Genomic DNA, 16,286 nt, shown 5'->3' with positions numbered 1-16,286 from the left:
CTTACCTACCTTTATGGGTTCTGTTTGTTTGTTTGAGACAGAGTCTTGCTCTGTTGCCCAGGCTGGAGAGCAGTGGTGCGATCTCGGCTCACTGCAACCTCTGCCTCTTGGGTTCAAGTGATTTTCCTGCCTCTGCCTCCTGAGTAGTTGAGATTATAGGCATCTGCCACCATGCCTGGCTAATTTTTTGTATTTTTAGTAGAAACAGGGTTCCACCGTGTTGGCCAAGCTGTTCTCGAACTCCTGGGCTCAAGTGATCTTTCAACCTCAGCCTTCCAAAGTGCTGGTATTACAGGCATGAGCCACTGTGCCCAGCCCCCAACCTTATGTTATAAAAGTTCCTGTGAAAGTTCTCAGGGTCCCCTAATTGTCACCCCGTAAAGCATCTCCAACGCCCAACCACTCTCAGCAGATTCTGCCCTGGACACGATTGTGAATTCCATTTCCCAACTCCTAATCCCCTCCTGTGGCATCCCCTCTCCCCACCACTGCAAGCTCCCACGCTTCCTTCAGCTTGCAGCCATCTGTCTTTTCCTGCTCTTCATCACCTGCTCTTAGGAGTCAGTTGCCTCTGATATAACTTCTTGACCAGGGCTGTTCTTCCAAGGACTATACAGATTGAAACTGGGAGCAAAGCTGTAGTTCAAACCAAGAGAGAAACGCTTCTATAAATACTGTATCTTCAATGACTCTGAAATTGCAGAAACAGACTGCACAGGTGAGGTGCATTCCGACTTCCCAAGGCTGTGCTGCATCTGAAACCAACCAAACCCCGTGAGGGGGCGGCACAAGGGAAGGAGCACCTTGGCAGGATGGGGCTGGGGGCATTTCCAGTTGCTGTGCATTACCATCTGTCTCCATTACTGTTGGCCTTCAGGAAAGTCTCCCACAAGTTCTACCCTGTGTCAGTTGTCCTTTATTGGAGAAAGGAAGGGGGAAGGTGCTCCCTGTGGGGTCAGATGCATACAGAGGGAAGATCCTGTAGGACCCAGGGCTCAGAGAATTTGGCAGCTTCCAGGAGTGTGATGGGGGAATGTTAGAGTTCCCACTGAATGTGGGATAAAATCACAAGCCTTCTACTTGGGGATTTTAAAAGGGGTGTGGCCCCATAAAGCTGGAGGAATTGGGGCTAGGAACAGGTATGCAACAAGACCTTGGTGTGCAGGGGACTGTTGTATAGACGTGGAAGCTGAGGCCTGTGAGGACGTGAGCAGCACCAGCTCTCTGATGCTCTTGTAAGTGAATTTTGCATGGCATACCATGCTAACCCCCACTCTGGGTCTCTGTGACCTGGCCCACCATCCCCACTCCAAAATCCTCTTGGGGCTCTTCAAAAACTCTGAACCATCAAGGGGCGCCCCATCTGCTCCCCGCAGAGGCTGGCACAAGCCCATTCACTGGCTTCCGCTATTCAATTGCACCCGGTCGAGAACAGGTTTCTTCTCTCCTCGTCTGTAACGCCTCATTTGCTCCTCCCTTGCACTGGTGTCCTAAGTAGAAATGCTCCTTCTTAATCATCTCTCACAGCAAGAGCTCATGGCTCCCGTCCACGCTGTGTGCCTGGCACAGGCTGGGTGCAGAGCAGAGTTGATAAATACCAGGTAATTGGCAGCTGCAGTCATCACCACTGCTCCACCGCTTGCTTCAGACCAGAAGGCAACTGGAGGCTCGAAGACCCTGAGTCCTGGCCTCATAGGACCAGCTAATGATAACAGAGACCCAGAGGCTTGCTCCAAGCCCCTTATACCTGGCTATGTGCAGGAGCCCTCTGGTAGGACTGATGATAAGGCCAGAATGCCTGGTGTGCCCCAACCACCAGTTAATAAGATTCTCATATTTCTTTTAAGGTTCAAATGACAACTTTAAGCCCTCTAACATTATGAGAAGGAGCACTTATGGCTTAGGATGAAATTTACAATGATGGCATCATACAGGAATTTAAAAGGTGCTGAATCTCCATAACTGAGATGAGAGAGAGGCGATGTGCCCTGAAAGTCACTGGTGACTCACACTGTGGCTCAGGGGTGACAAGGAGACAGACACTCAAGATGCTGGTGACAGGTTGAGATAAAAAATGTTCCATGAAATGAGAAAGTGGAAAGGAGGAAAGGCAGCTTTTAATTCCATACCGTCGGTGGAACTAAAAGATGCCTTTAAAACCAAATGCATTAACTCCTGCAGGAGACATTCAAGCAACTGCACGCACATCCCTAATAGTTTGTATATTCAAGCTGGATCTTCTCATTTGGAAAAATGATCATCTTCTTAATGGCCCAATGGGAGATGCTGCCATATACTCAGGGTTGCCCTGGGTTTGGACATAGCTGACGTACACCCCTAGTTCCTGGGGAAATACAGGTCTGGGTGAATGGAGCAAATCCAGATCCTTCTAATGGCATAGGGAAGCAGATCGGCCCCTGTTACGTCACTGAGTGGTCCAAAGGCCCAAGGCCAGGGGCCCATGCACCAAACTGTGCCGTGGGGCTCTCTGTCCCAGGAGGGGAGCCCAGGGAAGCCCAGGGCCGCTGGAGTCACCTCCAGGCAGTGCATGTTGCTCAGCAACCTCTTTGCAACTGTGAGCTGCTCCACATCCCTGCAAAGAGCCTTCTATTTGCTTGAATTCGCTGGAGCTGGTTTCTCTTGCCGGCAACATAGAAACTTCCTGTTAGCAAAATGAAGTTTCCTGCTTCAGCATGAGAAAGGCTCCTTATGGGGAGAAGGAAAAAGGAAGAACAGAGGGCCTGGGTATGGGTGCTTGGAGATTCTCTCTTTCCTGGGGGTGGAGGGGGAAAGGGAGAGGGAGGTTGTGTGGCCAGACCTCTCCGGCAGCCTTACAACAGGGCTGTAAGCCCTTTTGACAATCTCTCCTGAATTCCTTGGGAAATACCAGGTTAGGGTCTTTTCTTGGATGAAAACTCGAGTGATGCAGGCAGCAAAGCCCATCATTGACTGCCCCAGGGAGGCAGGCGCAGATTCTTCCCTTTCCTGCAGAGTGGCCTGGCCTCCAAGGCCCTGGTATCTGCAGATACCAGGGTGAACTGAGGCTGCCACAGGAGTGCATGGAGGGGATGGAGGAAACAGGGAAGCTGCCAGATTCACCCACATCTGACAAAGTGTTCTGTCTACACCATGCCTGCCACAGGAGGAACCTGGTCAGATGTTGGCCCTTGCTGCCTGCTAGATCAAAGAGGTGATGGGACCCCCGCTTCCCGACATCACTCCAGGAATTCTCACCTGCCCTGGGACTCTCTGGGAAGACTGCTCTGACCCCCCAGCCCCAGTTAGGGGTCCCTATTCTGTAATCCCATGGCACTCTGACTTTCCACAAGGATCTGGGGCGAGTGAGGGTCTCTCGGGTGCAGGGAACTCATGCAGGTTTATTGTGAAGGCTGGGTGACAATGATGGTTGCACAACTGTATAAATTTACTAAAAATTGCTGAATTGTTAAGAAAGAAGGAAACAAATGCTGTTTTGTTTTAAGGACGTAGATAGCAATAAAGAAGACAGGACTCTCAGCTCTTTGCAAGGCTGCCGGGATCCCCAGGACAGCCTCACAGCAAGACTTCCCTGCAGGGCCCCATGAAGCCGGGAACGCGGCTCAGATTTGGAAGGGCTCGAGGGTCCTAGGAAGCCTACTGGCTCTGCTCCATCCTTCCCACTTTTCAGCCTCTATCTCCTACCACCATTGTCCCAGCTGGCGGCCACTATCTCTGCTGGCCTGTCCACCCGTGTCCATCACTGGCAGATGGGCTACCTGTGGGTCACGTGCTCCTCCCTGGTTCGATTAAACATGGCGGAAGAGGTGGGGCCATGTGGGAGCTGCTGCCTTTGGCAGGGGCCTGACAGGTGCTCTGAGGCTTTGTGTATTTGTCTCCACCTCTGAGCCAAGGGCTACTGCCCTTCAAGTCTCGTGAGGACACAGTCATGTCTATTCACACTGTCTGCAGCTGCTTTGGAGCCACAGCAGACCAGGGTAGTTATGACAGAGACTGTACAGTTTGTAAAACTCAAACATTTGTGATCTAGCCCTTTGCAAAAAAATTTCCCTAATCCCTGCTCTGAACTATAAGCTCCTTAGGGAAGGAACTAAGTCTTGTTTATTACTGGAGCTTCAAAACTTAGCAGAGCAACAGACACATAGTAGAAGCTCAACAAGTTGTAGGAGCTCCATTAAACAGATAAATAGATGGAGTCTGGGCTGAACCTGTGCAGTCTATGACCCTTGCTTTAAAAGGAGGCTTCCTGGCCAGGTGTAGTGACTCACACCTGTAATCCTAGCACTTTGGGAGGCTAAGGTGTGTAGGATTGCGTGAACTCAGGAGTTTGCGACCAGCCTGGGCAACATAGTGAGGCCTTGTCTCTGTTAAAAAAATAATAACGATAACTGGGTGCTTGTCATCCCAGCTACTTGGGGGGCTGAGGTGGTAGGGAGCCCAGGAAGTTGAGGCTGCAGTGAGCTGTGATTGTGCCACTGAACCCCAATCTGGGTGACAGAGTGAGACCCCGTCTCAAGATGAATAAAAAGAGGCTGCTCTGAGACAGCACTCTCCTCCTGCTCCTCCCCAGGGAACTGGGTGACCAAATGTCCCAGTCTGTCTAGGACTGAGGGGGTCCAAGTCTATTTAGTGTTAAAGTTTGGAAAGCTCCAGGCAAACTGGGGCAATGTGGTTCCTTATATTGTATACTGTGCCTCGCTATATGTAGTGGCACCTGCCTGCCTCATTGCACAATGAATCCACTGTGGTTTGTCAGGTAGAACCGTGTGTGCCTAGTAGAAATAGGCACACACATAACCGGCTGCATAACAGATTCAAACAACCTAACAACCGTGCAAAGGAGCAAGGCAGTACCTGGTTGAAGCAGTTGTGCTGAGGATTCTGGGTGTTACCAGTGAAGCAGCTAAGATCCTGGGGAGCTGGGATGATGGAGAAAGGCTTTCTGGGGAGCTGGAGTCCATTGGTTGGATGAGACAGAATCATCTCTGGCACAGGAGGAAGGCAGTGGCCTTCTTGGTGCATGAGATCCCTGGTGTCTATGTATTAGCCCCCAGGGAAAACTCAGATTGGTCACCTGTCAGTTCCTGAGCCAAGTTCTGTGGCCAGAGGAACTGGCCAGCCGGGATCACATGCCTGGTTTGACCTTGGAGCTCCACCCACATCCACACCCTCGGGAGTGGCCAGCCAGGATCACACGCCCATCTTAGAGGCACGTTGAGTGCTGACTGTGGTTCTGAGAGGACCCGTGGAGTGGAAGTGGAGCTCTGGACAGAACTCAAAGTGGCTTGGTTTGGGTTTCCTGGGAAGCAGAGTGGGAAGCAAAGGCTTCTGTGCCACTCCTTTGGTAGGGAGGTGGCCCCGGGGAGCAGGCGTGAGAGAGGGGAATGTAGCTGAGAAGGAAGGGGAGCCAACTCCAGCATGTGTTATGGGTTGGTAACAAACATAACTAGTTGCTCAATCCTGAGGATCATCCCCTGGGAAGCTGCACAAATGTTTCTCAGAGCCATCCTTTTGGGAGAAAGGGAGAATTTGTGCATAGGCTCCCAGCTTGCACTGGATCACCTGAAGGGTGTTGATTGCGCCTACTTGCTGGCCATGCATGGGTGGGTTCAGCGTCTCCCATCCTAATGTCTGGGCAAGCCTAAGGGGTGCACAGCTGGGACCTGAGGCAGGGGCTACTGGGTATGCCTGAGTGAAGCCTGTCTGAGTCCATGGTAGTCTCAGCCGTGGCTGGGGCCAGTGGCCAATGGCTCACAGATAAGTGAGAGGGTCTAAAGGAGCACATTAGAAGTGTCTGACAGAAAGGGAACCTGAGAGCATGGGGTCATATAAACTGAGTCATCACTGCCCTCATCGAGAACACGCCTCTAAAGCTGAGACTAGGGCTTCCTGATGTTTGCACAAAGAGATTATCAGGCGGCCAGGCACCATCAGACTGGAGCCATCATTGGGTGGAGGGAAGGTCAGCCATCTCTAGTGAGACAGTCCTTAGCCCCTCCTAAAAGGAAAAGGTGGAATTAGTCCCCTCTGTGGAATCCTGAAAGCTCTTCTAAAACTTGCTCAGCAAATATTTAATAAAGCTGAACAGAAGTCATAAGCTCCAGTTCCCCTGTCGTCTTGCCTGTAGTGGACAGTTTCTGACACAGCTGAGGGTGTGGATGTGGGTGGAGCTTCAAGGTCAAACAGCTTGGTTTGAAATTTTGCCAAAGGACCTGGAGAGGGTGGCAAACACCTGGGTGGCAGAACATCATAGGAGAACCATGTCCACCCGGCCCCAGCCCACAGCCAGAGAAGAAGAATGTGGTCTCAAGCCTACACGGTACAGGCATCTGTCCAGCTCACTGTGTCCTGGTCAAGCCCCAACCTTCCTCTCTCTGCAGGAGCCAGAAGGTCATAAATCCAAGGAGCTTAGTCCCATTTCTTGGCCCCCAGGGCTGGGGAGGGAGAGGGTGACCCTCAGCGGCTGTGTATGGGGCCAGTCATCTTCTATCTGAACAGGAAGTCTGACGGGAACATTGCCAAGGTTAAATAACCTGTGAAGACATTGTCCTTGATGACACAGTATACCACTTAATACGACTCAAACACGTGGGTCCCCTGGTTTGCTTGGGTGGGCATACCTGTCCTCACAGAGCCCTGGAATCCCCCCATCCCGACACTTAGCACACCGTCCAAAACTTCCAGTTTCTTCTGCCCCTCTAGACCGCCCTCCTGGGGAGAGGAGGGCTCATTTCTTGCTCAGCTTTCCATGCTCAGCACACGCCCCGGGGCCCACCGCCCCGCAGGCTCCTCAGTGATGCTCCAAAAGCCCGATTTATGACTTGGTCTAGACAACAGGTCTACCCAGGTAAAGAGGCAGGAGAGTCTGGGCTGTCTTGGGGACACTAGGTCTGTGAAATCCTAGAGGACAGGGCCAGCATGCTGCTCATCTCTGTCCCCAGTCCCCAACAGGGCTCAGCATATAACAAGGCTCAAGAATAGGTGTTGAATGCGTGACTGACCCTTCTCCTTCCTCAATTCTGTTTTGGTTCCATCCCAGTCTGCAGCCTGGGTGAGCTGAATGATGGCATGCACAAAGGAAATTCTCGTCACAATTTGGAAAACTGTGACAACACCTCTGTGCAGAAATGGAAGTGGAAGTGGTGGGGGTGTCCTCACAGCTCCCGGACTCAGGGAACGTGGTGTTTGCGCCTGCCGTGCACCTGCCGTGCACCCGAGACCCCAAGGAGGGGCGACAATGTGTGAAACTGGTGGAACATAGCCCTCCTGAGCCAGGGCATCTAATTTCCCAGGCTCTTGGCTGCCCAACTGGGGCCACTAAAGCCCTGGGACTTGGTGCAAGTCACTGAAATGCTGTTCTTTCCACTCTGTTTGCCTCAATTCTGGTAAATGTGAGTTTTATTACCAGCAGCAAGAAGAAGACAAAGTCGGAGGCGATCCAACTGGAAGCCTTCCTGGGTTTGGAGGCACAGCCTCTGCTCAGCACAGCCTGGCCTGGGGATGCCTGGGGACAGTGGTCTCCCGGGTAACAGTGGACCAGAATCAGGAGTTCAGGGACAGCTCTGCTTCGAGGGGTCACCTAAGGGAGAAACAACCTGGGTGGGCCTGGGTTTCAACCTGGGATTGCAGGCCTGGGTCCCTTGGGTGGTCAGGGAGCCTGGATACCCTCCATGAGGCCTAGAGAAAGGGGCACTCCTGAAACAGGATGCATGTTATCCCCTCCCGCCCTCCTGCTGTAAGGCCCCCCCATCTCCACAGCTCTCTAGGCAGCCCAGGCCCCCATTAACCAGGCATCTCTGAACACCAGAGATAGAAAATAAAAGTTTTCTATTTTAAAATAGAAAGAATGGGCTTTTGCTTTCCAGACCGGCTAGAGCCTCCCCATTTCCCAAATTACACAGGGCTCCATCCAATTGCTGCAGCTACTGCTTCTAACTGCCTGAATCCAGAGAGGTCCGGGAACTCCCCCAGAATGGGTCAGCCCTGCCCCCTGACTTGCCACTGAAACTGCATGGTCAGGTCATGGGCTGGGAGCTTGCAGATGGGCCCCATGCTCGAGAGGAGGCTGCTGTACACGGAAACTGCAGCAGATTCAGCTGCTGCCCAGGCTGGGGCTGGGGCTGGGCCAGGGACTGGCCTCCTCTTAGAAGCCTTCTCCTTTTCCCTACTTCTACAACAATGGGGAGCCCTCCAGAGCATCCAAGAAAATGAAGCTAGGGGCATTCACCTGAGGAGCAGCTAGAGGTGCAGCGAGCATTGTTCTGTAGGAGGGAGCAATGGGTCCCAACCTGGGAGACTCACCGCCTAAACACCCACCCAGAGCCAAGACCAGATTCCTCTACACTTGCTGCATCTCCAGGGTGACTCAAAGGAAGAAGGGGAGAAAAGCCTGAGGGGATTTGGCGGGTGAGGATACTAGGGGCAGGGAGGGGGCAGAGACAGAGGAGGTGGCAGCAGCAGGTGCTGAAAGACTTGTGGGAGAAGTTTTCCACCATCGTCTGGACGCTGTGTGTGCTCAGGATTGTCTAAGTGAGAGTGAATTTCTTTTGAGCCGTGGGCGGTACAGACACATGCTTCCGACTGTTGTGGGCTCCACTGAGAACTTCTCTAATGCTATCAACAACCACGTGAGATAGCTATTCTTATTTCTGATTTATAGAGTGGGAAACTGAGACTTGGAGAGATTGAATAACTTGCTCATGCTTGCTATGGTAGCTAGTATCCAAAGATGGCCACAGACAATCTTGCCCTCCCTGTACACACACACCTCTTCTCCCCTCAAAAGGTGGTGCTTATGTCCCCTCATCTTGAATCTAGGATGGGCACACAACTTCTTTGCTCAACAGAATGCAGGGGAAATGATGTTCTGGGACTTCAGAGCCCAGACATTAAGAAGGCTTGACAGCTTCCTCCTCCCTTTTGGGACCCAGCCTCCATGTTGTGGGGAAGCCCAAGCAGGCACAAGGAGGGGACTATTCAGAGAAGAGGACTATTTCGAGGAGAATTGAGGCTCTCAGCTGACAGTCCCAGCTGGGCTCTGAATTGATAGGAAGCTGTCGTTGAAGTAGATCTTCTTGCCTCCCTAAAGACAGCTCAGATAATGACACACAGGGCACAAACAAGTCATCCCTGCTCGGCCCTTCCAAACTGGAAAATCTTGAGCACATGATTCCTCTTTTAAGCCACGAGGTTTGGAGGTATTTGTTATGCAGAAATAGATAACCAAAACAGTCATCCAGCCAGTAAAGGGCAGAAATGGGATTCAAGCTCAGGTCTGGTAGTCCAGAGCCCACTGTCTTGCCACCAAGCCCCAGGGCTGCTCTGCCACCACTGACGCATAAGGTGTCATCCAAAGTTCTGAGCTTTCACCCCAAGTTGAGGCTGCTCAACTTCCTTTCATGTCCTGCTCCCTCAACTCCCAGCTCAGCTGAGGGTTAGGAGGTGCAACTGGCCTCAGGGTCAGACTCCCCATGGCAGCCCGTCTTTTGTTTAGAACCAGCTGCCGCAGATGCCCACTGGGGGGCCTGCAAGGTCTAAATCATCTGTAGACCTAATGAGGTTTTCCTCCCCTTTTGCCTTTCTCCACTTCTCCTCCTCCATATCTAGATAAAGACTCCACAAGTCCAAGGAAAAAGAAATCAGATGCCGATGAGGCTGCACGAATGGGGGGATCCTGGCGGTTAGCTCCAAGGAGGAAACTTGTCAGCCCCTCAGGGATCTGAGAAAAGAGGGGGATTGCACCCATGAGTCAGACATTCCAAAATAAAGAACAGGCAAAGGAGGTGACCTCAAACCAACTGTGCAACTCTTGCCCATCCTCTGCTCCTGGCTGTCTAACTGAGGGTCAATTAGAGAGAACACTCGTTTTTTTCTTTTTTAGAGACAGGGTTTCACTCTGTCATCCAGGCTGGAGTGCAGTGGTGAGATCATGGCTCACTGCAGCCTTGACCTCCCAGGCTCAAGCAGTCCTCCCAAGTAGCTGGGACTACGAGCACATTATCACCATGCCCAACTGAATTTTAAATTTTTTGTAGAGACAAAAAATTTAAACAGCATGTGTTTTCCAGGCTGTTCCTGAACTCCTGGCCTCAAGTGATCCTCCTGCCTTGGCCTCCCCAAGTGCTGGGATTACAGGGGTAAGCCACCATGCTCAGCCAGAGAGCATATTTCTAAGGAAAGAATGATCACAGCGTTCTGTGCACCACCCCTCTGCCTTATGCCCTAGTGAGAGGGGCTTCACTGGGACTGCCGGGAGACCTGGACATGGGGCCTGGGAATAATTTGGGAGGGGGCCCTGTGGACTGGGTGGGGACCAAGCCCTGGGGGAAGCAAGTAGTGAGAGGCTGTGGTTGGAGTGGCCTGCTTGTTGCTTGGAGCACAGGACAAGAGGAGGTGCATGCCAGCAAATGACTTGCTCTGCTGGATTCTGTAGCATCAAAGAGTGTGTGAATGTTCCAGAAGCTGGTCTGAGTTATTTAGATCCAGTCCACGAAAATGAAGCTGAGGGAGAGTTCGCCTGCATTGAGGTACAGCTAGTGGTGAGGACAGGACCTCCGTCCCATGGAAGAGCCACCTGAGGGAGGGTGAACTGGTGCCAGGTGACGCTAGTGGAACGGTTTGGATCTTTGTCCCCTCAAATCTCATGTTGACATTTACTCCTCAGTGTTGGTGGTGGGGCCTAATGGGAGGTGTTCTGGTCTTAGGCTGGATCCCTCATGGATAGATGAATGCCTTCCTACAGAGGCGAGTGTTTCACTCCATTAGTTCCCATGAGAGCTGGTTGTTAAAAAGACCCTCCCCTGTCTCTCTTGCTTCCTCTCTCTTCACGTGATCTCTGCATGCGATCTCGCGCCAGCTCTGTTCACCATCTGCCACAAGTGGAAGCAGCCCGAGATGCCCAATCTTCCAGCCAGCAGAATCGTGAGCCAAATTAGCCCCCTTTTTTTTAGAATACATTACCTAGTCTCAGGTGTTCCTTTACAGCAACACAAGCTGACTAAGACAACTAGTGTGACCTCTCCTGCTCGACGTGCGACGCCAAGCCCTCACCCTACTGTCCCAAACTTGGAGGTGCCTGAGGAGCCTAGAGAAGGGAGGAAGGGTAGAAACAGGGCACAGGGGCAGGAGGAGAAGCTGGCCAAGCTCCCCTCACCCCCTGTAGGCTTCCGACGTGGGCAGGTCTGGGATGGGGCAAGGGAGCAGTTTTAACTTCAAATGCCATCTGGAGTCCCGACTGCTTTTATAGTTAGATGTTGTAATTACTGAAACTGGATTTGTGTGAGTAAAATTTACCCAAGGGATTTTTATTATTTTGGATGGATGTTGGAAATAGATGCTTGGTGCTGCAAAGAAAAATCAGCACTGAGACAAAGGATCTTTCAGCAACACAATTTTCACTTCCTGGACTGCAGGAAGGGTACTCTCACTAGCCATCTTGCCACGAGAGTACAATGAATAAAGGAAAACAGACAAATTTATTCCTTACCCATTTGGGGTTGTCCTTACTGCTGTGTCTGCTCTCTGTTGGCTGGAGCCAGATCTCACGATCTAAACTAAAACCTGATAGGCTAATAACTTAAAACTTTTCTAAACAGGTAAAAGCAATGGAGAGCTGGGGCATGACTGTGAGCACGTCCAGCACAGATATCTTGGTTAAAGTACAAGGACATAGAATGTACTACGTGCCTGTAAGCATGGCGTGTCTAACAGCTACATAGGATAGGGCTTAACAGAGTTATTAGCACACTTATGATTTATTCTTTAATAAGAAAGGAAACTTTAAAAAAGGAACTTTTCTACTTCCCACAATGGACCAGAAAAACCAAGAAACTTACCTTCAATGTCATCCAAGGTCAGAGGAGAACCCACACCACTAAACAGGTTTGAAAAGATAGTGGGGAAGAAAGAATTGTTTTCTGATTATACCTTACAAGGCTCTCTTGTTCAATGAACCTGTGACACAAACACTGGGAACAAATCTGGTGAATTTAGGAAGAAAGGAATTGATTGAGAGGACACGGGATGTCTCAGACTCACAGCGTGGGCTGGAAAAAACACGTCAGCAATTGGGAGGCCACAAAGGGAACCACTGGCTCCAGGAGGTGGAGAGGATGCCACCACCTCCCTGATGCCCATAGGACTCTGTGTTGCTGTGTCCCCTCTACCAGGATGCATTCTTTACTGTCCCCCTTCCTGAGTCCCTTGTCATTATGGCATGGTCTGGGGTTCCTAAGGCATGTCCTTGACTCTATGGTATGGTTCCTATAGCCAGATATAGTCTGGCTCTTTGTCCCCACCCAAATCTCATCTTGAATTGTAATCCTCATGTTAAGGGAGGAACATGGTGGGAGGTGATTGGATCAGGGGGCAGTTTCCCCCATGAGTTGTCGCTCATGAGCTCTCAGTTCTCACGAGATCTGGTTGTTTGATAAGTGTCTGGCACTTCCCGCTGTGCTCTCTCTCTCTCTCCTGCCACCATATAAGACTAATACACGCCTTGCTTCCCCTTTGCCTTCGGCCATGATGATAAGTTTCCTGAGGCTTCCCCAGCCACGTGGAACCCTGAGTCAATTAAACCTCTTTTCTTTTAAATTGCCCAGCCTTGGGTAGAATCTTTATTGCAGTGTGAAAACGGACTCATACAGAGAGGAAACATCTGATTGGCTGAGCCTGGTCACATGCTTGACTCCAGCCGCGAGGTGCACTGGGAAAGCCAGATGCAGCTTAACAGGGATACGTCCTGAGAAATACATCGTCAGGCAGTTTCATTGTGTGAACCTCATAGGGTGCACTTACACAAACCTACATGGCATAGCCAATTGCACACCTGGGCTGTACAGTTCAGCCTATTGCTCCTGGGCCACAAGCCTGTGCAGCGTGTGTCTGTACTGAATACTATAGGCAATTACAACACAAGGATAAGTATTTGTGTATTTAAACATAGAGAAGCACTGTTCAAAATGTGATAGGAAAAATAAAAATATGGTCCACCTGTATAAGGCACTTACCATGAATGGAGCTTGAGGACCGGAGGTTGCTGGTGAGTCAGCTAGTGGGTGGTGAGTGAATGGGAAGGCCTGGGCATTACCAACCACTGCTGTAGACTTTATAAACCCTGCACATTTAGGCTACACCACATTTAAAAAAAATCTTTTCTTCCTCAATAATAACCTAACCTTAGTTTACTATACTTTTTTTACTTTATAAACTTTTCAATTTTTAAGAACTTTTGGACTTTTTGTAGTAATACTTAGTATAAAAGACCAACACACAGAGCTGCACAAAGTATTTCTTTGCACCCTTATTCTATTAGCTTTTTTTCTTTTCTTTTTTAAGACAGAGCTTCCCTCTTGTCACCCAGGCTGGAGTGCGATGGTGTGTCTCAGCTCACTGCAACCTCTGCCTCTTGGGTTCAAGCAATTCTCCTGCCTCAGCCTCCTGAGTAGCTGGAATTACAGGTGCATGCCACCATGCTTAGCTAATTTTTTTATTTTTAGTAGAGATGGGATTTCATCATGGTGGCCAGGCCGGGCTCGAACTCCTGACCTCAGGTGATCTGCCCACCTCAGCCTCCCAAAGTGCTGGGATTGCAGGCATGAGCCACCACGCCCAGCCTCTTTTTTCCTATTTTTAAAATTTATTTATTTATTTTTTTTACTTTTAAGCTTTTTAGTTAAAAACCAGACACACATGAGCCTAGGCCTACCCAGGGTCAGAGCCATCAGTATGACCATCTTAACTGCCACATCCTGTCCCACTGGAAGGTCTTCAGAGGCAATGCATGCTTGGAGCTGTCACCTCCTATGATGACAGTGCCTTCTTCTGTAGTGCCTCCTGAAGGATCTGCTGAGTCTGTTTACAGTTAACTTTTTTTCTAATAAGTAAAAAGAGTACATTCTTATTAACATTTAAAAACACAGTGTAGTAAATACGTAAACCAGTAACATAGGTTTTTATTATTATTATCAAGTATTATGTCCTATACATTATTGTATGTGCTATACTTTTGTTTTGTTTTGATGGAGGAGTTTCGCTCTTGTTGCCCAGGCTGGAGTGCAATGGTGAGATCTTGGCTCACCGCAACCTCCACTTCCCGAGTTCAAGCGATTTTCCTGCCTCAGCCTCCCGAGTAGCTGGGATTACAGGCATGCGCCACCACGCCTGGCTAATTTTGAATTTTTAATAGAGTCAGGGGTTTTCCATGTTGGTCAGGCTGGTCTTGAACTCCTGACCTCAGGAGATCCGCCCGCCTCAGCCTCCCAAATTGCTAGGATTACAGGCGTGCACCACCGCAACTTGCTGTGCTGTGCTTTTATATGACTGGTAGCACAGTAGGTTTGTTTATACCGACCTTACAATGGGTATGACGTCACTATGTTGTCTGAAACGCTGTTATGTGGCACATGGCCGAGTAATAGTCAGGGTTGGTGTCTCCCATCAAAACTCTTTTGGAAGAGCAAATTCCAAATACAGGACCATCATTCAGATGATGGGCCCTGGGGAGAAGGGAGGCCCAAAATTAATATCTTGAAAAAGGGTAAGTTGAAGTAATGACTGAGTTTACCCAGAAATTTTCAAGATTACACATTGTAATCTTGAAAGGGAGATTTGAAAACTAGGTGCTTACACAAAACATACTATTAGAGAAAAATGAAGATGCTTTGGACACCTGAGTTTGTAGCTATGAAGTTCATACTCACCCCAGAGATAATGCAAGAAATGAACGAAATTAACCAATAAAAAGTTGCTGGCTTACTGCTTGAACACTGTGGGCACTCACTCCATAAGTGTGGGACAAGGGTGCTGGCTAAAGTCCCTCCAGTCCCCTCCCTCCTGTCCCTGTCCTCCCCACCTCCCCCTGCCTCCCATCCTCCACCCCAACCCCATGATCTCACTGCCGCCAGTCTTCCCCTTCCCATCAATCCTCGTTAGGCACAGAGCCCTGGCTCCTGCAGGGCAAGGCCCGACATGGCTTCCAGTGACAGGGCCCTTTGTCTCACAGGTGGGAGGCTGGCATTCGACCTTCATAGGCTCCCACGTCTCTGCCTCTGTGCTCTGGCAGCTGGAGTGGGTGCAGCATGCAGCAAGGATAAGGAGGTGCCATGGTAGGCAGCTGTGACTGCACCCCACTCAATCCTTGCTGCCCCAGGCCCTAGACTCAAGGTCTCCCTTCCAGCCCCTGCAGGGAACTGGGCCCCTGGAGGATCATAGGCTGCCCCGCGCCCACTGGCCCTCAGAGGGTGAACTTCCCTTTTTCTGTTGTATTGTGCCCACTCCCTGACTTTCCTCCTCCCCACCTTCAAAGCTCAAATGGTTCCCCAGGAAGCCCACACTAGTCCCTCTTTAATCTCTCTCTCCTCTGAACCCCGTCGGCGTTTTGCCATACCACATGCAAAACACTTGTCATTAGAGCTGGAAAAGACCTTCAGAATGACTTTGTCCAAACTTCCCATCTTACAGAGGGGCAAGTTGGAGCGCAGAGATGGTGCCAGCCAGTCACAGCTGTGCAGCTGCACCAGGGGACAATGGCAGAGTCCAGATCCCCCAGACCTCCGGACACAGGTCCCCCTTCTCACTCTGGGCATGGTGTATTATATTGTTTTTTTTTCATTCAAATAATTAAAACTTTTATGTATTTTTCATGTCCTATCTTACTGGCTAGGTGCTCTGGCACCATGGTGATAGCCACAAATCTTGTATTGTTCTTGATTTTAAAGGAAGTTCACCTTTAAAGGTTATTCAAAGGAAATTCACCTGTGACCACCAGACACAGGTCTCCCTCCTCACTCTGAGCATAGTATAGTATTTCCAGAACTAGTATATGCACATTCATAGCCCTGCATGTACTGCCTTGGGTGGTCTGCTGTGGTGCCTCCCCATGAAGGGTACGTCCCACAGGAATGGGCTCTTTCTTTCACAGGGGTTGGAGATGCCCAGAGCCGCACACCTGACATGGCCAGGCTGGGCAGGGGCCGTTCCATAATCATTCCCAAAGCATTTATTGGAGCTCTGAGGTCCCTGGTAAGCAAGAGACTCCAGCAGCAGTGGGTGGTGACTGCTTCAGGCAGAAGGCTGAGCCCGGTTTCCATGGAGACCGCCCAGGCTCTGGTTTCCAAGACAACACTTGCACGAGGTTACAGAGCTTCCTATTTATGTCAATTTAACATTTCCAACTGCTCTATTCTTCTGGCCAAACCCAGGCCTAATGCCAGGCCTCCCTTCTAGGCTGGGTGACAGTCCTCAAGGGTTGGAGGGAAGTGGCTGAGACTCTGCAGTTAGGTGAAAGTGAG

Source organism: Callithrix jacchus, chromosome 6 (assembly GCF_049354715.1).
Source record: "Callithrix jacchus isolate 240 chromosome 6, calJac240_pri, whole genome shotgun sequence".
NCBI classification, from domain to species: Eukaryota; Metazoa; Chordata; class Mammalia; order Primates; family Cebidae; genus Callithrix; species Callithrix jacchus.
This window is presented reverse-complemented; position numbering follows the sequence as displayed.